Source organism: Papaver somniferum, chromosome 7 (genome assembly GCF_003573695.1).
Source record: "Papaver somniferum cultivar HN1 chromosome 7, ASM357369v1, whole genome shotgun sequence".
Lineage (NCBI taxonomy): Eukaryota > Viridiplantae > Streptophyta > Magnoliopsida > Ranunculales > Papaveraceae > Papaver > Papaver somniferum.
Window position 1 is genome coordinate 36,438,259 of NC_039364.1, and position 25,381 is coordinate 36,463,639.

General features: G+C 39.6%; 1 long non-coding RNA gene across 1 annotated transcript; it reads left to right on the top strand.

Annotated features, from left to right (window-relative positions):
• The first annotated feature begins 12,016 nt into the window (after window positions 1-12,016).
• LOC113296986 lies at window positions 12,017-13,561 on the top strand. Its single transcript, XR_003333234.1, has 2 exons — window positions 12,017-12,771; window positions 13,012-13,561. It is a non-coding gene; the product is annotated as an uncharacterized LOC113296986 (long non-coding RNA).
• The last annotated feature ends 11,820 nt before the right edge of the window (window positions 13,562-25,381 follow it).

The window sequence follows — 25,381 nt, forward strand, 5'->3', positions numbered from 1 at the left end:
CAAAGAGCGAGTGGACAAAGAACATGAGGAAAATCATAAAAACTGGTTGGAATTTTTAAAAAATTGGGAGAAATTTTATTGGTCTCTTACCGAGGATATGTATGAAAAGATATTGGACAAGTTTATTGCTGATTGGAATGAAGTTTATCCGACTGTCTCCTGGTATTTTCGGACCCAATGGTTGGATAAGTTCAAGGAAAAATTTGTGCGTGCATGGACAAACCGGTATAGACACTACGAGAATGAAGCAACTAGTATAGCGGAGGCCGCTCATGGGAGATTTAAAGATCTAATCCGGTCCGTCCAAGGAAACGTGGTTACGTTCACCGAGGAAATGGAGCAATACTTTAAGAGTGATATCGATAGGATCAAGAAGGCTTTTGAGAAAATCTCAATGAAAAGGATGACTTATATTTACCATATGTTAAGTTGCTCCAAGGAATAGAGTTCAACGTCTCTCAATGGGCAATAAAACATATGATGAGACAAATAATATGGGAGATACACTACGGCAAACCGGGTGATGTGTGTATTTGTCCCGACATGTCTTCGTTGGGGCTTCCGTGTCATCATATGCTTGTGAAGTATGAAGAAGTGATACCTATTGAGGTTATCGATCCGTTTTGGAAGCAACTATCTTTCGACCCTCCCCCTACGGAAGATCCCGGACAATCACCTCGGGATACGAACGAATCAAAGGAATTCTACGAAGCTTACTCACGTGGAAACTCAGTTAGCCTACAAGTCTTGTTGAGCCAACTAAGGCTAATTACACTCCCATGGACAGCACAAAGTGAAGATCCAGCAAAGGTAGATCCTCCCGGTAGACCATAAAACATAATAGCAAGGAGAAAACAAAGGAAAGAATTGAAAGAAATGAATCAACGTGAAAATGAACTCAAGGCAAGTAAGAAACAATATCTAACCGGATGTGAGATTTCAGAATCAAGGTTCGCGGAAGCGCCGGTTCTAAACAAAAGGGGTAGGCCGAGAAAGGAGCCGCTATCAAGTCAACAACAAACGACGGATTCTGTATCCACACCAAAAACCAATAAATCGGAGGTTCCAAAGAAAAGGGGTAGACCGAAGAAGGTACCCACATTGATCGAACAAGAACAACAACATGAAAATTCTGAAGACCCACCCATAGTCGTTGTAGCGGAGGTTCCAAAGAAAATGGGTAGGCCGCCAAAGGTACAAACACTACACCATTTTTTCCGACTCGAAACGGTTTTTGAGCGTTCGAATCGGGGTTGTAACGGTTCCTGACCGTTACGAAAAGGGGTGCTACAATTTTTTCGCAACGGCCCACTAGCCGTTACGAATTTTTTTCGTAACGGCCCTTGTAACAGCTTAGAGCCGTTACTACATGGCACCGTCATAACATGCTCAAGCCGTTACGAATTTATTTAGTAACAGGACGTTGTAACAAGTTAAAGCCGTTACGAATTTTTTTGTAACTGTAAAAAAATTACTGCCGGTCAACCTTGACCTGGTCAGAATCAGTCGGCAGTGACTAATTTTGACCAGGTCAAGGTTGACCGGCAGCTCATTCTCGGCTGGAATACGCCGGAATTCCAAATAACCACCTGCATACACCTTCCATTTATCCTTCACAATCAACAATATTTTCTTCAATCAAATTCATCTCCATTCAATCAATTCTTATCACATTCAAATGGATTCATACAAAGGATTCATACAAAAAAGAACTTAAATTCTTCTAAGTATCAAATACTAGGGGATGTATACAAATTCTTCTAAGTATCGGTTCATAGAAATTCCTATGTTCATAAATTTATCTAACTTAGAATGTACATAGAAACTTACGGCAACCTAATGTCTGCCTTGTTCTCCAACCTTTTCGCTCCAAACTTTTCGCAGCAGAGCATCATCCAATGAAACAGCAAACACAAAAAACATATATTTAGATGGAAGTATGCGCAGAAAAATCATCCCTAAGTTATGAGGTTACTGCCGCAAGTAAGAGAAGTGGGGGATCATACTACATTAAGTTCTTGTTCATATCGTAGAAACCTACTTAAGTTCCTAAGTTCATTCCACTTCGTAGAAACCTACTACATTAGGGAATACATGGAAACCTACTTCAGTTCCTAAGTTCATTTCATTCTCACTTGAAAATCACTATAAGTAGATACTGCAGAAAGTTACTCAAAACTTGCAGCTTCAATCAATTGAACCGGTAAGCTATGATAGTTATCTCATTTATGGTTTTTCAGAATTATTATACATACCGAGGCTATTACGCCACCTAAGGACTTAAATAAGAAAATCTGGAGTAAGCCTTCAAGCACAACAACAACTAGACCAACTTGAAGCTGCAAATTTTAAGACATCAAGTCAGAAATCCATGCATAAAGTTATAGATGAAAAGTATCTGTTGAGTTTAAACTTCATAGGCATATATACCAACCTATATTAAAAGCAGACAAAACTTCAAAAAAATATAAATTGGGGAGAAGAATAATGAGAAATACTTATTGTGGTTTTGTAATAAAGAACAAGGTTTATGGGCGACAGACAGTTGCCTATATGGTTTAGGGGCCTAAAGCTTACCAAGGTTTTAAGTCCACCTAAGCAGTAACAGACAAGATCCATATCTTGGAATTTAGGCCTATGGTGCAGTGTTCACGACCATAAACTCTATAGGAAACTAATAAGGGAAACATAAATTTATATATGAATTCAAACTTGCTAAATAAAAGAACACAAAACATACCTTGGGGAAAAGTGTTTCATAAAGCTTCTGGTATTTAGCTTCAAGAGCATCCCTCTCCTCAAAAAGATTCGCTTCAAGCTCATCATGTTGGCCCTGCAAAGTATGCACCAAAATTCTTACTTCTCCTTAAACTCAACTACAAGCTTACCCCCACCAAGTTCAAGCTCATGATCGAAATTGATAGCAAGCATTTTATGAAAAATACACAGAAAAAGGAGTCCACAGATATAATAAGAAAAACAGATGAAAGGAAGAACTACCACCTTCACAAAATAAAAAAAAGATTATCTTGGATACGAGACACAACTGCCATACCTTTAAAGTGAGACGTAAAGTGGTGTTTCTGAACAATCTTCACCGAACGGTTACCACCTACCCTGAAATCCAAGTGAAAATAAGATAAAAGAAAATTATGGGTGTACAACGATAACGTAGTGAATACAACTGAAATGCTTACAAGTTACAAGCAAATCCTTCTCCTAATGTTGCCTCAATTGACTGGTCAGAACTTTGCCATCTGTTAATGTGCAAATGGAAAATTCTGTTGAGATTCCAGAAGCCCGACCACTTACTTAGACCATGTAAAAATAGAATTCATCTCCAAGAATAAGTAATCCAATCCTGCACCAAAAATTTAATGTGTAATGCAGTTATAAGGAGAACCAATGGAGCTAAACTTGTCAGATATAGGAAGTATTGAACCCTGCAAATAAATGGCAGAAATAAAACACACACAAGAACGCCAAGTTCAGATAATACACATACCCTGTATTCATCTCAACAAATCCTCATTTCAGAAATATCACCTGGCAACTCAACTTACCTTGGAATACCTTCATTAATGCAGGAGCTTCTTGCTCATACGGTTTCACAAACTTTTCTGAAAAGAAGGAACATCTTCTATATTCTACAAGCCCTTCAAAAAAAAAGGAGGCACCCAAACTACATCAAAAGGGATGGAAAACAAAACCAAACAACTTTGAAACATGAAAACTTCAAAAGAACTTAAGCAGAAGAATTAGAAAAACTCAAGCATTAAAGTGCGGCATCACTGGACTCAAACAACAACCTAGCATAGTACACCCTGGGAATAATGGCGACATCTGTCTCTATTAAAAAAAGTAAAAATTAGTACCGTCACAGGGTAACACATTGTTAACTGAACAAGGTAAGCAGAATCACTACCAGTGGTGCTGCAAAGCTAGCAGCAACTTTAATAGGAACACGGGTCTTCAAATACGGAGTGGTCGGCATCTAAGTATTGATAATACATGGAAGCATGTATCCGTCTGGAGAAAAGCAGCTACTTCATAATAAATATATTTCACATTTATAAAGTCTATTGTGTTCGCGTGTCCACATTTTCTAATTTTCTAGTTACTGCCTTGCAGGTACTAGTCACCTAACATAACATGCTTTTATGAGGTAAAGACAGTTTACCTTAAATCAAATTCCTAGCTAGATTGAAGTAGTTGATTTTGATTCCTTGTTATGACTCAATTGAACTTCTGAATCATCACTTCAACCACTAACCATCAATTTCATCTTAATCACCATCATCTATACTCAGAACCAGAAAATAATTTCCAATTCCTTGTCTCTAATCAAAGTTCAAAACAACAATTCACCTCTCAAACCACCAAACCAAGTCTTTCATTTCTTCTTATCTATTACAAAATTGAACCTTCAATCGATTTCCAAACCCTAACTTCATCTCTCTGAAATTAAACAATGCAATTCATACTAACTGAAACCCTAAAATAGAAATTAAACAAATCAATTCATATACCTTCAACTTTAGTTCTTCAAATTCAATCTTTCAAACCCTAAAATGAAATCAGAAAATCAGATTAGTATATATACTTCAAACCATATATCTTTCAAACCCTAAAATTTGATTTGACAAATGATGAAGTAAATACCTCTCAAGTTCTTCAACAGATAAAACTCTAAAAATGATTTCAGAAAAAGAAATCATATAAGCTTTATCAGATAAAAAAAAACCCTAAAATGAAAACTCTAATGAAAAGAAAACAAACGATTGAATTAACGCGAATAATGAAAACCCCAAATGGAAAAAAAATTATAATTGAAAAAACAGATCGAAACTGTTGTAAAACTCTAATCTCTAGTCTCTTTGATCGATTTATCATATGATTGAATTAACATATCGAAACTGGTTAAACCCCAATCTCTACAGGGGAGGCGATGAGAAGAGAAAAGATAGAGAGAAAGGGAAAAAAGAAATGGTGAGCTTGGTCGATGGTATTGGATGAAATATCCCTTATCTCTTCAGGGGAGGAATTATCCTCAAGCAAAAGCAAAGTTGGGTGGGAAAAAACGGCACACAACTGAATGACACGCACACAATAAACCCATGTTACCGGCTCTAGTGTGACCAAGCGTGTGATTAGCACACGTTAAAAATTAGCATGTTACGATTCGTAACAGGGACACCCTGTTACGAATCTGGAAAAAAATTCGTAACGGCTTCAGCCTGTTACATCTAGGTTGTAACAGTTATTTGTAACAGGAAAATTTGTAACGGCTGCTGGGCCGTTACGAATTTTAGTTGCGATTCCAGAAAAATGGTGTAGTGAAACATCAAGCAACCAAGAAAAAACAAAGTGACGAGGCGGGGGTGCCAAACAAAAAGGGAAGGCCGAATAAGGAACCTACATCAAGTCAAATAAATCAAGGTGAAAATTTCGAAGCCGCCCCAAAAATAAGTGATAGCAAAGGTAAGCGACCCATATCTAGTCAACAACCACACGATGGTGGGAAATCCGTAGGCACGACCAAAGTTGATGTAGTTTCGGTTCCGAGGCGAAGGGGTAGGCCAAGGAAGTACGGACTCCCAACACATACTAAAGACATTGGAAATGTAGAGATTGCAGAGGATGGAATGGATATAATTAAGCTAAAAGTTGATAATATGAAGATGTTTAAGGATTCCAAAAAAGGTAGGACTTATAGACATTACCATACCAAGATAGAGTCTTACGTAGACTAACTTCCTGAGACTATTCGCGAGTTTATTGTGTATACGGATGATGTCGATGGAGATGGAAATTGTGGCTATCATGTCGTGACAGAACAATTAGGAATCTTCAATACGACGGTTAGTAGAGGAATGACACCATGCAGATATGCTAGAAAGAGGATGGCCAAACAACTTGTGAAAAATATGAGCTTTTATGAGCAATTGGTTGGTAAAGGAGAGGGGTTTGATAATATGTATTCTCAAGTGCTAGGACCCGAGCAGGAGATGAAGTTTCTTTCTTCTGAATATTGGATGAGAATGCCGCTTTGTGTGCATCTAGTAGCGGATACACTTAATTGTGTTGTTCATTATTTTACCCCCACCGTAGAAGTAACATTTACACCAAAGTGGAAAAAATGCGAAGGATCCCTTAAGAAGAGAAGAGTTGTTTTGGCGTTCGTGAACGGTAATCATTTCGTTATTCTAAAACTCAAGGAAAATTGTCCATTGCCACCTGTTTGTGGGATGGTTAAAAACAAGGATGATTATTTTGAGGTGATTGATAATACTAAGCTGCTCTTCGGGAATATAAGTCTGGTTTATCAATTGGTTCTTGTTCACCTTGATTTATCAAAAGATGGAACAAAAACTCGTAGGTATTTCTGTGGGAGATAGATTTATCTATTACCGTAGACTTTTCTGTGTGATACAGATTTGTTTATTAAAGTCTTCGAATTTGGGTCGTAGCAACTCTTAGTTGTGGGTGAGATCAGCTAAGGGAATCAAGTGCGTAGTATCCTGTTGGGATCAGAGACGTAGGAGCGCAACTGTACCTTGGATCAGTGTGAGATTGATTGGGGTTCAACTACAGTCCAGACCGAAGTGATCCCAATATCTGGAAGGGATGTATGGCATTGTATGAGGAGAATCACCAATTTTGGGATGTGTTGGCCTTATCAAAGAAACCTCTCCAAGAGGAGGAGATGCAACTTCATACGTGTGGAAGCGATGATGAGTAATTTAGATATATGTGGTTCACTAATACACAACATTTTGTTTTCTTTTTGGATGTGTGAATTGCAAACATTATATTTTGGTGCCAATGACGACATGGTTATGTTTCATTATTACAATGCCGAGACTTAGGTGCCTGCGCATAACTTACCTTTTGAAACAGTGCCGGAAATGCTGAAAAACATCCAGAGATATTAGTAAATGTGCCGGCATTGGAAGTAGAATAAAAAAAGTGCCGATACTCAGACAGAAATATTTTTCACCTGGAGTTACGGACTGCCGGCATGGTAGGCCAAAATACATTCAATGCCAAAACTCTGCAATTTTTGGGATTTTGAAAATTCTGAGTGCCGACATTGATATTACGCTTTTCGAACATGCCGGTACTTAAGAAAAACTTGGAAATTTGTTAAGTCTTGGCACATTCAAACTCTGTAAAAGAGGTAATTTGACACTAGTTTATCAACATAATAAATCAAATAATAATTATAATGCGGTAACTAAAGCAAAAGAAAACAACAAGATTTTGTTAACGAGGAAATTACAAATGCAAAAAAACCATGGGACCTAGTCCAGTTTTGAATACTCTCAGAATTAAGCCGTTATACAAAGACTACTACCAACTTCGTATAGTTGAGACCAAGTAAACTAACCCTATTACTTAGTTTCCTTAGTATCCCTGTGCCTGCAGCCAATTAGTCCAATGCATGTGATCCCTAAGATGGATTCCACTGTCTTAAGTTGTTTCACCAGTCGTGAAGACTTCTTACACTCAACTAATTTGGATCGTATTTCGAAACAGTAAAGGACTGATTTTTATTCAGTAACTGCTCTATCAATCTCAATAATTAAATCAGAGATTTAGTTGAGTCAAACAAAGGTTCTTTCGTGTTAGAGCATAGCTCGGTTAACCCACCAAGCGTTGGTATGTCAAGTTTGGTTGTCATATTTTAGTGAGCCAAAATTCATTTAAAGAGTCGCTTGGTTATTTACTAGAGTCAACTTCATATAGGTTAGCTTGAAAGTATTAGGATATGAGACATTACAAGTATTACGAGAAGACTTGAAGAATGTGAAGAAGTAAGGAGCTACAATGATGACATCATCCTTCCACTTGAGTTTAGTAATATTTGACTTGAACTGTTTCATTCCTTAACGTATTTTTCAAGTCGTGCATATTGAAAACATAATTGCGAAGCTATGAATGATTATACTCTAGTTAGACATAGTATTAAGGAATACAATACGAAGTATAACGCTTATCTTTTGAACTTCGTATATAAGACATCGACATAATCGTATGAATTCTATTGTGATTATGTATGGGTATGAGGCGAAGATTTCGTCCTAGGAAACATCGTTTTACATTCGTTTAAAGGAAGTACATTCATAAACTTGTTTTGTGAATCAAAAGGGAAATCGCTAGGCTTATTGGTATTTTTTATTCATTGCAAATCTTTTGAATTACCAATATGATTGTTTAGTATAACCTCTCATGACTTGCTTATGTTTTTGGTAAAACTATTCACAAGGCCTGACTTTTGTATTGGTATGACTTTTACTAGTGAAACCGATCTTAAGTAATCACCTGAGATGGTATGATCGATTTGTTGTAATTGGTATGACAAACTCTAGTCATTGGGGAACCGATCCTAGTAAGAGGTTCAACCGATCACAAAAGGGGAATCGATCCTTGTAAGAGGTGAAACAAGTTTCTAGTTATTGGGAACCGATCCTATGAACATTTGCAACACGTTTTTAGTTATTGGGAACCGATCCTATAGACATGTGCACCAAAAACAAGATAGATACCATATATATATGGGAACCGATCCTAGTACCTAGTCAACCAAGTTTTGGTAACTAGCGTGACTAATTCTAGTACCCACATGGAGGTAGAACCGAAACTTGTTTTGGTAGAACCGTGAAACCTATGTTTGGTGATTTGATAGGATAATCAATCACATAGTTCTTGGAAGTAAGATGAACCAATTCTAAACTCGTTTTGGAAGTTTGGCAAATCGGTTCCAAGATAGTAAATACGAAAAAGGATTTACTAAGTAAAGATGTCGACATACTTTGAACATGTGCAGTAACGCTTATCTTTTATTGTTCAAAGATATTCTTTAATAGCTAAAGGAGAATCCCGGATCGAAATAAATTGAGAATCTTTTAATTAAGGTTTTTAGTTTTATATGCTTTTAATTTCCAGCAATTAAAATGCATATATTTAGAAAATAAAAATTGGTAATGTGCATTTAATAATTGGAGATTTTCTACTGAGATTTCGGTCATTATTTGGACAAAGCATTTCCAGGAATTATGGAAACCGAATTTGGAAATATATTGCAAAACTTAAGAATATTTTCGGTTTTGGAAATTCCTTGGTGTCCAAACTTCCTTGGTCTGTAAATATTGAAGTTTGCATTTCAAGCAAACTAATCCTCAGAGCCAGCAAAACTACCTAGTTGTGTTGTTACTGGTGGAGCCGCCTATTCAGAGAGGAAAGTAACCTAATTAGGCGAAATCTCTTACGACCGCTCGGTTTAAAAACTTCTTTGGGATTGAGAAGCTCTATTAGTACCGTTAGTGGGAAACTAGATAATTGCAGTTTATTATTAGTTTTCAATTGATTTGATTGACTATTGTTAACTTTGATTTCACCTAGTTTGTTTAGGCTTGAGAATCTTCTCTTCTGATATAAGATTCACTCAAACTAGATCGAAGTTTCGACGGGGATCTTTAGACTGTTTGTAGATCTAAAGACGTCTTGTGATAATCCATTGTTAACAGACTCCGTTCCGTGTGTGATTGATCACAAGAGATTCAATTTGATTGTGTGCAGGTGTTTATTGAAGATCAAAGAAGATTTGAAGACAAATAAGATATTTGGGTTCATAATCTTTAGTGTGCACAATATTATTTCGGCTGGAAAAGGATCCAACTATAATCGGTTTATCTTTGTGATAGATTTGATTGATTAGTTGAGTAGATCGGTATCAATACAATTCTTTGTGATTCAAAGTATTGATTGTAAAATCTTGACAATTACTTTGGTAGTTATTATTGGATAGATCTAAGGACCTGACAAAGGAGTTTATTGGGATAAACAGAAGAGCCTTTTGTCGAACTCATATCACTTGGTTGAAAAGAGTTGTTACCGAACAGATTTGTTGTTCCTTTACTGTTTGGAATGCGAACCAAAGGAATTGTTCCAAGTGCGTGACTTATTGCAAGTTGGAGGCGCAGGGATACAGATAGAACTAGGTGAACTATAGGTTTAGTTGCTTGGTCTCAACTATACGTAGTTGGTTTATATTTTGTATAGCGGCTTAATCCTGAGATATTCAGTTCTAGACAAGGTCCCGGGGTTTTTCTGCATTTGCGGTTTCCTCGTTAACAAAATATTGTTGTGTCTTTTACTTTTGTATTTCCACAATTATAATTGTTTTATTGTAATTAGAAATAAATACACAAACGTTAACTCCTATTTACTTGATAGCAATTTTATTGTGTTTGGTTAAGTCCGAACCTTTTATCAAGTAAGCATACTTCGTTGTTGTGTTGTCTCGATCTCCTTTCCATAGACGATCATACGAACTGTGAACCGATTAGTTGTATTGTCTCGACTCAGTTCATACACAATCACTTTCGGAGAAAGGACTTATAGGTGGAAAAGTTTTAGATTGAGGTATATTTGGGTACCCTCGTCTTTTCATTTCGTTTAATCTAATAAACTCATTTTCTTAGTTGGTTCAACCAAGGTCTAGATTATCAAGATAATCAGATCTAGGTTTACAATATATCAGATTTGGATCCTGTAGAAGACCACCAAATGATAGATTGTCGATCTATACGAATAACAATAAAATGTCTATCAAAAGGTAAACAAAGTTAAGTCGGATCCCAGCTGATCAAGTGTGTGGACGAAGTAAATCACAAAGATCAGAAACCAATAAGAAATCTTCTTGAATACAATAATTACTTTAGAATATTATCCAAAAACCACTGTAGCTTGTGTTAGTTCACTGCTCGGTCGAACTTGCAAGCGTTGCTATCTCAAGCTTTGTTTTTCAAGTTTAGTTTCCAAAACTATAAGTCTTGATTTATAGTCTACTTATAACTAAGTCTCGGATTAGGATATAATATGTAGTTGAGCTTTAGACTTCATGGTGTTCATCGATTGAAGCCGAAGAACTACTAAGGGGAGCTTGTGGAACTTCACAACAAAAGATATGTGGAGACTTGGACTCATCTATCACTCAAAAGTCTATCTACTCGATCTCCTATTTGAGACAAAAGTTGTATAGCTATATAGACTTCGATTATACACATTTGATATTTCAAGCTGAGTTTAACTCGCTTACATATTTATCGAAATACGTGTTGGTAAGCTTTCGATTTAAACAAGTTGATCTTATATTCTTGACGAAAATCAAAAGATGATCATGTGAAAATCGCCTGGTAACATCTTATATGATTTGTGTGAGGCAGTCATTTGCTGTAGACTTATAATGTTTTGTATTGATCATTTGATCACTTGAGAATTGCTTTGAAGCTAATAGTTTGTGTGAGACAGCTATTCCCGTCTTCTAAGAATGTTTGAATGATTGAAATGGGAGTTTAAAACAATTAACCATTGATTAGATATAACACAGTATGTGTACGTATGTTAACTGTTGCAAGTTATTCCAAGTCTGGGAACCATAGTATGCATACCTGTGTGCGTACTGGTTGGTTAGTTGAAGTCTGGGAACTTAGTATGCATACCCATATGCGTACCGCCGTAAGTTCAAGTCTGGGAATTCAACTGAGTTCGGTGGTGTACGACAGTATGCGTACCCGTTCGCATATTGGTGAACCCATACCAAGTCCGGATACTTAGGTATGCGTACCCGTTTGAATACTTGAGTAGGTTATTATAAAGACCCTCAACTTCGTCAACGCTATTAGACCAGTCAAATGACGATTTAGCCGCTAATGACTCGATTAGTTAATATAGATTTTTATTAATAGAAATTAATCTAACAACGATTTAGATGCGAAACTAGTATCATTAGAAAGATCTCGAAAAGTTACGCAGATTAGACTACTCGAACGTGTCGATCAAATACCGGACGAAGAAGATGTCATCAGATTTGTTTGAAGGGCGTTTAGCCACATTGGCTGCCCATATCCAAGTGATGGGTACCTTTAATATTTTTGGTCGGCCTTATCCAGAGAGATGATAAACTCGTTTTCTTTTCTTTTTTTTCTTCATTCTTCTTTATTTACTCTTCTTGTTCTCTTTCTCTTCTCTTCTTCTCTTCTTCTTTATTCTTCCTCCAGTCGTTTCTAAATCGAGAATTTGAGAGTGATGAGTAAAAATTGATTGATGAGAATCAGGTTATGAGTTGTATAGATGATGGAGGAGTCGAGGTTGTTGTTGATGAAGAAGAAAAGATGAATCAGAGTTAGGGTTTTCTGAAGGATGAAGTTTGATAGAGGTTTCATGGAATTGATTAGTGTATTGAGTTCCTGATGGATGGGGATTGAATGGGTTGACGTTTAATTATAGTTTTGAAGTTTATTCATTGATGAATCGAAGAATTAGGGTTTCTCATGACAACCTCAGAGAGGAAGGAATTAAAAGTTCGATTTGGTGATGGTTAAGATGGAAGTAAGTATGGGTTTCATGATTATAACACGGAGAAGATAGTTTCGTTGATTTGAGGAATTTAGGAATCAGAGGTTCTGGTAAATTGAATTAGGGTTCAAAGGATTTCAAGAGTTGTATGGAGAATTAGATTGTGGTGTTGTTGCTGAGATAAGAATTAGGAATCGAGAAGATGTATAAATGGAAGAACAAAGATTTTATTGAAGAATTGGAGTTAGCTGTGGTTGTAGTTGAAGCTCAGGAGATGGAGTAAAGTTGCTGTTGTTGCTGTTGATTGAACTGAACCGGTGGGTTTGTTGTTGTCTTAAGATGGCCTGTTGAATCAAGTCAAGCAAGAAAGGGGAGTTTCTCAATTTGTTGGAATGAAACCATTCTGAGGTAATTATTCTTTCTCAAAAGTAGGTAAGGTTATTCCGTTTCATGGTTGAGTTTATATGAATGTGGAGATAACTATTTAGATGGATATAGAATGAAGTTGGAATTACAGTTTGGATTGTATTGAATTACAAAGTACTGTTAAAGGTTGGATTGATATAGGAATTGAACTTTAGAGCTGGTGTTGTTATATTTGATTGTGCAATGAACTGAGTTTTAGTTGTTGTTATGTTTGATGTGAAGTTGAAGGTGTTGCTTGCGCTGAGATGGAATTGCAGGTGATGTTGGTTTGTAGGTTATAGGGTTGTGTATAAAAATGGATAAGTTGTATACGAGTTGCAGATAATGAATTTGGTGAAGTATGAATGAGATGAAATGGTGTTTGAATCTGTATGAATTGATGAGGGTGTCGATTTAGTGAATTTGATGGTAAGAAGAATGTTGTCATGTTGGTGGTTGTGGATATGAGATGTATGAGCTGTTACAGGTGAAGTGGGATAGAGTTGCAGTTGTTAACGGTGGTTTTTAGTTTAGGGTTAAGATCGTAAAACCTTGCATCTGACGTCACTCTGCAAGGAAACGGTGCCGTGAGTGCTAACCTCTTCACCGACATATTTATTGAGCCATTGAATATATTTACATGAAATTTATCCAGACTGGCGAATATAGCAACCATCCCAGACACTCTGTAAATTTCGGCACCTCGCCAATGCAAGACTCACTGAGTACTTTCCTGTGTTGTGTTCCCCGGTAAAACCCTTAATATCGATATGGCATGACGGATTTATGTTCACTCGCAGCGGAGTAGCATGAACCTCCAAGTACCAAAGTTAAGGCTATCGCACGAAATGCTCAGACGGAAAGCACACTGCATTCTGTAGATAAGGATTTTTGTGGCAGCATACAAAATCCATCCGATTATTGTGATACCTTATAAAAACTCATAAACCTGACTAATTTGCAAAATTAGGGTTTCACGTCTCGCGCAGTACACTGGACCCCGTTGGTCGAAAAAACTATGCTTAGACAAAATAAAGCGATTAAATCTGCCACAACGCACTGGAAGTGTGACCACGCCCTAGCTTGTCGGCCCCACTTCCTATCGACCAATCAGGTCGCTTTAAAATCCGCCACACTCACAAAGAAATGTAGCCACGCCCATGCCTGGCCGGCCCTCTTACATTAACCAATCAGGTTACCTTAAACTCGCCACAATGATGAAAAAACCGCGCTGGATGGCCGCAAAGCCAATTGGTTTCCCAAAAAACGCACATGCCAGGCACACATGCCAAACACGCCAAACATGGCCACTCGCCCCATGCGACGTGCTACATAGGCTAATTAGGGTTTCAACAAGCCAAAACCTAAGCAAGATTTCCACACCGACGTGCCAAGGTTTCAATGGCTATGGCTACACAGCCGCGTCGAAGGCATGCACGAGCCATGCCAGCCATGCCGCATGCCGCTAACACGAGTTGAAGGCGCCACTGCCAATTGAAGGTAGCCATGATCGACATATATCTTTCCTCCTGAGATGCAATCTCAGCCATCCAAGTTCGCCACCAAACTAACGGGCTTGTGGCAACTTTTGAGCGACAATGCCGCCAATCCCTACCCTTGGCCACGGCGCCAAGCCCTAACCTTGGCCGTGCCGCCAAACCTTAACTTTAGTCACAGAGCCAAATATTAAACTTTGGCCATGCCACCGTGTCTCGGCCACTGGCATGCCACCGTGCCACGGCCACTAACATGCCACCGTGCCGAAGCTACTGGCATGCCACCATGCTCTACTATTGGCGCCACTTCGACTAGCCAAAACGAGCCTAGCATCACATATGTTATTTACCTACGAAAAGCCTCTCAATTCTAAACTTTCCACACGTAGAAAAGTGCTACATGTTTTCCACGAAAACACTCGAGACATCAAAACATGTCACAAACTGGGGGATACTCATCAGGATATTGGTCTGGCGGTTTACAGCATGCGGCGTGCAATACACCCATTACAGAAAGTGTCATAAAGCGGAGCGGTTAGTAATGGCAAGAAATAATGGTGTAAACATATCCTTCATTATGGGAACATAAATTCCAGGCGTTACCCGTTACTCCCTTCTTCCACCACTAAATCGTTTCCACTTCCCACGAGACCAGGGGTACGTTTTGTTGCAACTTGTATAAATAGGTCTCACCTATTTTACACCAAAAACAAGTTTTGTTCATGAGAAGAATACAACATCCATAAATCATCTGATAGCTTTTCATTAAGCTAGCCAATTCGAATATCTGATACAAGTCACGAAACACCCACACTTATAGAATCAATTATTCTGGTCTCAATACTTTCTTCGCTTCCCTCCCTAAGACCAACCCTTCTCCTTCACTTTGTGACCGAAGCAATCCTGGAACGACCATTTCTTGGTTTAGGCCAGGATTGTACAAATTGATCTCTCGAATCAAAAGTACTCCCATGCAGTACATTGTTTAGGGTTTAGACTCGTTTCTCACCTACACACACGAAATTACCGAAATCAGCAGAAACAGTTTTTCACCCACAAACAATTGGCGACCACAGTGGGAGATTAATCTCTCGGTTACAATATCAGTCTCCAATTCCAAATTTCATTCTTCAACCCGGACATCAGGATGGTAGATGCAAACGATCCTCACAGGTTTCAATGGCTCGGTGGTCAGTCATTACACGATGACGAATAACTGGGTACTTCTCACAGTCACAATGACGTCGCCCATAAAACTCAGACTTACGCCCGGAAGATCCATTTTGTTGGGGGACCCTAAAAGAGAGTAAGTCATGTCATACAAAGTACATAATCTACTACTTCAAGTTTTCACGTTGATAATAGAAACCAATAGCCACGTTACCCCCATTTCATCCCATCCTTTCTACCATCATACAACAATCACGGTTCCATGACTCTCCTGGAATATGCATGCTTCTAACAATCATGACCAAAACGACATTATTCTAAAATTCATTTCAAGGAATAATCCAAAACCATCATAGGTAACAATTATCTATCAGTCCAAAAATATCAAACCATAAACCAGGCGTTTCGTTTGCCTTTCAAAAAAAAAAACCTAAGCAAAGGAAGTTCAGAAGAATAAAAACATTCAAGGAAAATCTCCTAGCAAAGGCTCGTTCTTCTTGGAGAAAGCGTCCTTCATGCTTTGAAGAGCCGCCTGCTTCATCTTCAACTCCTGGGACAACTTCTCGACTTCTGCCTCCTGTTGATTAATCAAATCCGCGGAAGGGCCATCAACTGCTTCAGCCTGCAGCCTTTGGATCTCGGAAAATCCATCACAGAACCAGGAGGCATTAAACTCAAAGTTTACACACAAATCTGATGGAATTCCAAGCTTTTGACTACATCACCAGAAACAGTGTGTCCAGTCACGCCACACATGTGATGATTGAAGATAAAGTTTCCTCCACGCGCTTAACCAATGAAAAGCGACTATCAACCTTCCTGGTTGTGGAAATGTGCCCATACCTCTCCCATATCTTGGTATATAGCTCCACATACTTCACGGGCACACTGAATCCTCCAACCAACACATGACCTTCGAAAGGAGCCTCGAATGGAGGATCAAAAATGACACCTGCGGCTGGATGTTCGACTAGCAAAGATTCTTTGGAAACAATCACGCACGTCGTTACGACAACATTTTCCTCCATGGGAGACACAACAACATCTTTATGATGATCAACCTCCATCTCCAGATTACCAGCGGGTACGGTTTCCATGATAGGAGACAATGTTGCATCTTCATTGCCGTGAACCTCCATCTCATAATTACTTTCATAAGCGACCTCCTCCTGTAAATACCACCAATTGAATATTTATTCGGTATAAGTAAATAGTCCAAGAGGAAAACGTGTGAGAGACTCACCGACTCATCTGTGGGCCCACTGGGATTGGAAAAGGACTCGCTGCCCCGCTCTGAAGAACTTTCTCCATCACCGTCAGACTCTGAGTTTTCTTCTTCTTCATCTTCCTCTTCACTGCTGAGAGGCTCAGTATCTCCAGACTTTTCTTCAGAAAGCATCACCTTTTGGCCACTTGCAAGTTTGGTAAAGGCGTTTATCTTGTTGAGACCCTGAATCAAAAGGGAAGAGATTTTCAGTGGCAACAATTCATAATATTTATGCAAGACGACCAAATCAGGAAGAAAATCATACATACTCGCATATTGGAAGAACTAAAAGTCGGAAGAGCCGTCGAGTCCGACTGAAAACCACCCGCACGATTTTTAGACCTTCGCTCCTTATTCTGGGGACTGTCCACATCCGAGCCAGGAGATTTTCGCTTAGCAGTAGAAGGCTCCCTCAACAATGGATGTTCCGCTAAAGTCGCAGGGGAAGGCTTGCCACGAGAATTTTCCACCACATCATTCACAAATCCATGGATGACAAGGAACTCATCCTGCCAGAACACGTTGTACTTGGAGGTTGTCACTGGACTTCGTTTTGAGAGCAAGAAAGGAAGAATTTTACCTGGCGCGAGAACACGGGCATCAAGGACAGCTGACAACAATTCTTCCGGAGCAACCGGCTGGCGAGTAAATGGGACCCCTTGGTCAAAACCCATATGCCGAGCCGCCCTGTCAATATTATAAGGGGCTGTCTTGAAAGACCCCCGGAAGAAAGATGGCATGTGTCCGGGGATACAACTTCGCATAAATACGACCTATCCAACACTCACATTCTCTCCAGCATAAAGCAAAGTCAAGTTCAGAGCAGCGGCGAAACTGTTCGGCTGAACTATGGACGCATGGACTGGAGCCCAAGGACGAAAGATAACGACATAGGCATTGTCAAGGAATTCGATGAGCTTTGATCCAGATTTTGGGCGCTTATTCAACCAACGCAGTATTCTGGAGCCGCCACAAGACTCGGGAAGTAAAGCCAACGGTTTGGGAGCATATTTTACGAAATGCTCCCACAAACATGCTTGGAGAAAAGCAACTTGGACATACGAATCCACTTTCATATAACTATTTGAAGCGACCAGATGATCCAAATGGGTGTACAAAGAGACAAGAAACAAGCCGCCAATGGGAAGAACGACACCTTTCGCCAATTTAATGGCGAATTTAATGAGCTCCTGTATTATCTTCTTCTTACCAGAGCCATCATCGAAAATATCTCTGGATAGCCACATAACTAAAAATGCAGCGACATGGAGTGTATCGTCCAGCACTAGATCTGACTCCGGCTCATCAGGGAACCACTCAGACACCCACCAGCTATAGAAGCACTTCGTCTCGTAATCTTTCCTAACGAATCCTTTTGAATTCTCGTCAAGAGTGGCACGCATTTTTTCTTCATCATCGGACAATGTGATATCAAGATTCCCTGTTATGGGAAGGTTCAGCAAGATGGCTACACTCTCTAAAGAGATGGTCATTTCACCCCACCTACATATGGCCATATGAGTATCTGGAAACCATCTGGAGATAAAAGTGATCAAGCCCGGGATGTCTTTCCTGATTTGAAGTGTTGCAGAAGCCATGACAACATCAATGATTTGTGCCTTGGTCAAATTGGTCTTTACACAGTCTTGACTTATCATAAATTGCATCCATTTATCAAAAGAGCGCAATGGACTTTGACAGATTTTGAAGTCGATTGGAGAAGCAGGATACTCTTTCCTCTGAAGGCAAAACCGCATTACGCGCCCCGGCCGAACCGACTGGACCTATCCTTCATTTTCTGAACCGGTCAAAAGGATCGCCACATACTTGGGATGAGATCTTCTAAGTGTAGAAGGCTTTGTAAAAAATTCATCATCCGTATTCGGCTTGGAGTTGTTAGCATTTCTTGATGCGGCGACAGAACTTCTTTCAGGTGACATCTTAACAAAAGTCCTTATGCTACTTTTACTTTCGAAGTAACTACAACGGAAAAAAAAACAGAGAGGTTACTACCTTGAAGGAAACCACACATGAGGATCTTGCCAAGAAATTAGGGTACAATGTTTAAGAGCTGACAACAAATTCTCTGTGGGAAATTTTCTTTGGCCACACGTCGCGGAAGTCGCGGTCAAGGGGAACGGGGACTGGTGTTCACTCAAACAAACACTTGCCGTGGAAAGACATGCTATTGGCTGAAACCGTGTCTTGCCGCGGTAATAGCGCTCACGGCCAAACACAAGCTAAAACTAGGTTTTACGAAGAGAGGAGCCTACGACGACCATCCATACGTGCTTGCTTTACACAATAATCTGCTCCATTGCTATTGTTGTGGCTAATGTTACTACAATACTACCGGCGGATAAGAATCATTCATATTAGAGGATTTCTACAGGTTTGTGGAGGACAGGCCTATGGCTAGGGTTTACACCAAAACAGACGAGAAAACAAATGAGAAGAAATGTTAAGAAACATACCTAAAATACGCTCCCCTACTTTCGCTGCTCTTCTCTCCAATGGTCCAAGTCTTTGCCTCTAGCACCAAGGTGAGGAAACAAAACCAACAATACGAAAGTAAGGAAGATGGGTAACGCCTTTTATAGTGTTTTGGAGTTCATCTAGAGAAGGGTTTCCCTTTTGGGACACGCACAAAAGAAGGCAGTTGGGCCCGCGGTGTTAACATTTCGCTCCATCGGCTACTCAGGCTAGCCACGTCCATCCGCTACCCCAGCTAGCCGCGCCATCCGCAACACCACTCCAGCTAGCCACTTCCATCCGCTACCCCAGCTAGCCGCGCCATCCACAATATCATCTAGCCGCGCCATCCGCAATACCAGCTAGCCGCGTTCATCCGCTACTCCAGCTAACCGCGCCATCCGCCATACTATCTAGCTGCGCCATCGGCTACTCAAGATAGCCGCGTCCATCCGCTACTCCACGCCCCAGCCAGCACCAACAACTTGCATCCTCCCAGCGCTAGTTTCTCTTCTCAATAGACGATGCACCTGCGACCTTCTCAAGCGCCAACTTTTCCGCTCTTGAGAAGTGCCATCCACAGCCAAAATCAACGCCATGAACCATTCCTTAACCAGTAGCCGATGATGCCGCACTGGTGCCAATATCCCATTCCAAGACAAAATTATACAAAATTGGCCGACACAAGGATCACAGATTCCTCATGCCTTCCACCAAAAGGTTAGTTGAATTTCCCTGGCAATCTCTCCACGTTTTTACTCTTTCGATTTTACTCTTGTCTGTCACTATCTCATGCTTACCCCGCAACAATGCCACTGTTACGTGCTAAGCAGGGGACTTAATGTTGATGGTGGTTTTTAGCTTAGGGTTAAGATCGTAAAACCTTACATCTGACGTCACTCTGCAAGGAAACGGTGCAGTGAGTGCTAACCTCTCCACCGACATATTTATTGATCCATTCAATATATTTACATGAAATTTATCCAGACTGGCGAATGTAACAACCATCCCAGACACTCTGTAAATTTCGGCACCTCGCCAATGCAAGACTCACAGAGTACTTTCCTGTGTTGTGTTCCCCGGCAGGATCCTTAATATTGGTATGGCATGACGGATTTATGTTCACTCGCAGCGGAGTAGCATGAACCTCCAAGTACCAAAGTTAAGGCCATCGCACGAAATGATCAGACGGAAAGCACATTGCATTCTGTAGATAAGGATTTTTGTGGCAGCATACAAAATCCAGCCGATTATTGTGATAACTCACAAAAAACTCATAAACCTGACTAATTTGCAAAATTAGAGTTTCGCGCCTCGCGCAGTACACTGGACCCCGTTGGTCGAAAAAACTACGGTTAGCCAAAATAAGGTGATTAAATCCTCCACAACGCACTGGAAGTGTGACCACGCCCTAGCTTTCCGACCCCACTTCCTATCGACCAATCAGGTCGCTTTAAAATCCGCCACACTCACACATAAGTTTAGCCACGCCCATGCCTGGCCGACCCTCTTACATTAACCAATCAGGTTACCTTAAACTCGCCACAATGATGAAAAAACCGCGCTGGATGGCCGCAAAGCCAATTGGTTTTCCAAAAAACACATACGCCAGGCACACATGCCAAACACGCCAAACATGGCCACTCGCCCCATGCGACGTGCTACATAGGCTAATTAGGGTTTCGACCAGCCAAACCCTAACCAAGATTTCCACACCGACGTGGCAAGGTTTCAATGGCTATGGCTACACAGCCGCGCCGAAGGCTTGCACGAGCCATGCCATCCATGACGCATGCCGCTAGCAAGAGTTGAAGGCGCCACTGCCAATTGAAGGTAGCCATGATCGACAGATATCTTTCCTCCTGAGATGCAATCTCAGCCATCCAAGTTCGCCACCAAACTAACGGACTTGTGGAAACTTTTGAGCGACCATGCCGCCAATCCCTAAATTTTGGCCACGGTGCCAAACCCTAAATTTTCCACGACGCCAAGCCCTAGCCTTGGCCACGACGCCAATCCCTAACCTTGGTCGTGCCTCCAAACCTTAACTTTAGTCATAGAGCCAAATCTTAAACTTAGGTCATGCTAAAACACCACGGCCACCGGCATGCCACCATGCCACAGTCACTGGCATGCCACCGTGCCGCGGCCACTGGGAAGCCACCGTGCACTACTATTGGCGCCACTTCGACTAGCCAAAACTAGCCTAGCATCACATATGCTATTTACCTACGAAAAGCCTCTCAATTATAAACTTTCCACACGTAGCAAAGTGCTACATGTTTTCCACGAAAACACTCGAGACATCAAAACATGTCACAAACTGGGGGATACTCATCAGGATATTGGTCTGGCGGTTTACAGCATGCGGCGTGCAATACACCCATTACAGAAAGTGTCATAAAGTGGAGAGGTTAGTAATGGCAAGAAATAATGGTGTAAACATATCCTTCATTATGGGAACATAAATTCCAGGCGTTACCCGTTACTCCCTTCTTCCACCACTAAATCGTTTCCATTTCCTACGAGACCAGGATACGTTTTGTTGCAACTTGTATAAATAGGTCTCACCTATTTTCCACCAAAAACAAGTTTTGGTCAGGAGAAAAATACAACATCCAGAAATCATCTGATAGCTTTTCATTCAACTAGCCAGTTCGACTTTCTGATACAAGTCACGAAACACCCTCACTTCCAGAATCAACTATTCTGGTCTCAACACTTTCTTCGCTTCCCTCCCTAAGACCAACCCTTCTCCTTCACTTTGTGACCGAAGCAAGACTGGAACGGCCATTTCTTGGTTTAGGCCAGGATTGTACAGATTGATCTCTCGAATCAAAAGTACTCACGTGCATTACATTGTTTAGGGTTTATACTCATTCTTACCTACACACACGAAATTACCGAAATCAGCAAAAACAGTTTTCACCCACAAACAGCAGCGTATGAACTAAATCCTTGGGTGAATATTGCAGGTGGTTGAAGTAATTGGAATTGAGTCAGTCTGACATATATATGAAGTGAGTTTTGCCTGAGAGGATGTAACTGGTGGTGTAGAGTATTGTTGTATCTTGAGTTGGGAGAGTAGATGTTGTATAGGATTGATATGTAGAATCAAAGTGGGATAGTCTCTTTGAAAGCCTGTTGCTACTGCATTTGCAGGTAAACTTGGTTTACATTTGCAATTGAAATTCAAAGTTGTTTAAGAATGAATTTATAATTTTATTTGGTAGATTTGAAATGTTAATGAAGTAGAGTTGGAAATGAAACTATGACAGCAGAGAGTTTGGCATGTGCAAGGGCCTTGATTTGTATAACCTGAATCAGTCTTGTGGACTGAGTCGACTCACCGATTTTCCCTGACTTGACCTGAGTTAGACCCTTGACCGATTTGACTCAGTGGACCATTTGACTTTGACCTTGACTTAGACGTTTACCGCTAGTTGACTCAGCTGACCGTTAGTTGACTAGTTAGATCAGGCCTTTGGTTAGTTGGCCTGTTTAGTGGACTTGGGGTTAGGTTTAGTGTTCTTATTTTGATGTATTGGACCCTTATGGGCTGATTTAGCATTGGTTCCTTCTACAAAGTTGTAGATATTCATAAGACCTAGCTGATAGACTATATAACCAATCTAATTGAATTAGTAAACCTTACATTTGCTAAAATTGGATAAATAAAAGATATAGCACCATAAGTGGGCTTGGAATCATTGGATAGACTTGTATGATTCTTGTGTGAGCCATTTTGGCTAGATTATTAACAGTTAGTCTTATTAACAACGATCGATTCAAAGGATGAACCAATGGATCGTGGATCTCGAGGTAGACGTGGCTTTTCACCAAAAGATGTGAGTATTTATATTTAACTATTTTGTGATTATTGTTGTTTTCTTTTACCAAAGTTTATGTTTAGCAAAATCGTGCATTGTCTGATTATGTATTCCTTGCATTGTTCAGTTTTAAATTTCGAAAGTTCTGTTGCCTCTTTTAATCTTTCCATGGTTTGGAAAGGAATTGTAATACTTTTTTTGTCTTTATGAATTATTTGGGAAATAAGAATTTCCATTTGTATGTTTGGAAATGAGAATTTCCATCTGTGGTATATAGGATTCTGCTCCTTCTTTTATATCTACATGAATTCAGTTTTTATGCACATGTCTAGGGCGATACACCGCAATATTATTATTGAGTGTGGTTAGCACAAATATTATACATTGTTTGATGAAGGAGTTAGTTCCACATACGTGATTGTTTATTTCTGTGAATAGATTGTCTTTTAATGTTTAGGGAAAACGTGTACAGTTTTCTAGATCATTCTAGTGATTACTTGAAAGTTAAATGTTATTCCTACTGGGCACCCCTTTTAGGGATGATGTGCTCACCCATTCCCACTTTCAGTTTTAAAGACCATATTCAGAGTTGCGCAACTGAAGCTTCGAGGAATTGAGTCTGTTAGTCGGTTAATTTCGGCTATGTTTATTATGTTGCATATTGTATTTGTAAACCTAATAGCTATTGTATATGTATCATTCGAGAGGAGTTCTTGTATATATATGTTTCTGAGCGGGGCTAGTTTTTGGGTTAAGTTTCGTAGCAGATTTATTAATTGAATATTTAAGTAAAGGATTAGATTCTTATTGCCTCTTTATTTAGTTAATCTCTTTGATTAGACAGATGCTAGCTTAGGGGGCGCTGCAGTTATGTTCTAAAATCTGTTTGATCATGAACTAATACATTTATAAATTAAGGAATGCAATATTTTGCAAACCGTGGCTATAATGTTCATGAATTGATTCGAGTGAATCAAAATCGATTTTGCTTCAATTGTGTCTTGTATACTTCTATGAGAATGTAAACAATTGAACAACTCTATAACTAGTTTCGTTCGAGTCATTTGAACTAGCTGTGATTAAGATGAACAAGGTTGATATGAAAATGTTCATATAGCTTACTTCGGTTAACTATTGATGATCCAACAAGGTGTACACATTTAGGTATACGGTTACCCATATCTAAATGAAGTCACTTTTCATTTGTGTGTAGCAATCTAAGTTCAATATAACGGTTGAAAGATATTAGCTTGAGTTTAATCAGGTTTTCATCTAACGGTGAATGTTGAATCTTTGTTACATAGGTGACATTGATTGCAAAACCTGATTTGAAGATTACATAAGGGAGAACTCTAGCAACTGGGAAACCTAATCCCCACACCTATTGTGTGACACTAGTTGTGACTAGAGTCGATTATCCTTTAACCTAGGTTTTTCCTAAAACCATTATAGGTTAACGACTTAAAGACTTCATTTGGATTGTGAAGCCAGACCCAACTATTGTCTCTGCAGTTGCGTGTTCTGATCTTGGTTTGTTCTATCGTATTGAGTACTATCTTCTCTAAGATTTGCTCGAGATTTAATCTCCAATAGGCAAGATAAAAAGTAGTTACAAACATCTTCGTCTCATCGTTTGTGATTCCAAAATATCTTGTTTTACTACCATACGATTAAGATTATTGTGAGGTGATTGATATTACTAGGTTGTTCTTTGGGAATATAAGTCCGGTGTATCAATTGGTTCTTGTTCACCTTGATTTATCAAAAGACAGAACAAAACTCATAGATATTTCTGTGGGAGATAGATTTATCTATTCAATAGACCTTTTTGTGTGAGACAGATTTGTTTATCAAGTCTTCGACTTTGGGTCGTAGAAACTCTTAGTTGTGGGTGAGATCAGCTAAGGGAATCAAGTGCGTAGAGTCTTGCTGGGATTCAGAGGCGTAAGGAATGCGAGTGTACCTTTATCAGTGTGAGATTGGTTAGGGCTCAATGACATTCCAGTCCGAAGTTAACTTGCAGTAGGATAGTGTCTGTAGCGGCTTAATACACCGTGGTGTTCAAATCTGGACTAGGTCTCGGGGTTTTCCTGCATTTGCGGTTTCCTCGTTAACAAAATTTCTGGTGTCTGTGTTATTTGTTTTCAACATTATATTTGTTTATATAATTGAAATATCACAGGTTGTGCTTAGTTCAATCAATTAGATAATCCAACCTTTGGTTGTTGATATAAGTTGATTGACACTTGAACATTGGTCTTTGGTAACGTTCAAGTTGTTTCTCATAATAATCAGGCTCACGGATTCTATCTGTTTGATTTGCTGATTACATTGAGAAACATAGATACAACTCTTAAATATATTATATTTCCATTGAT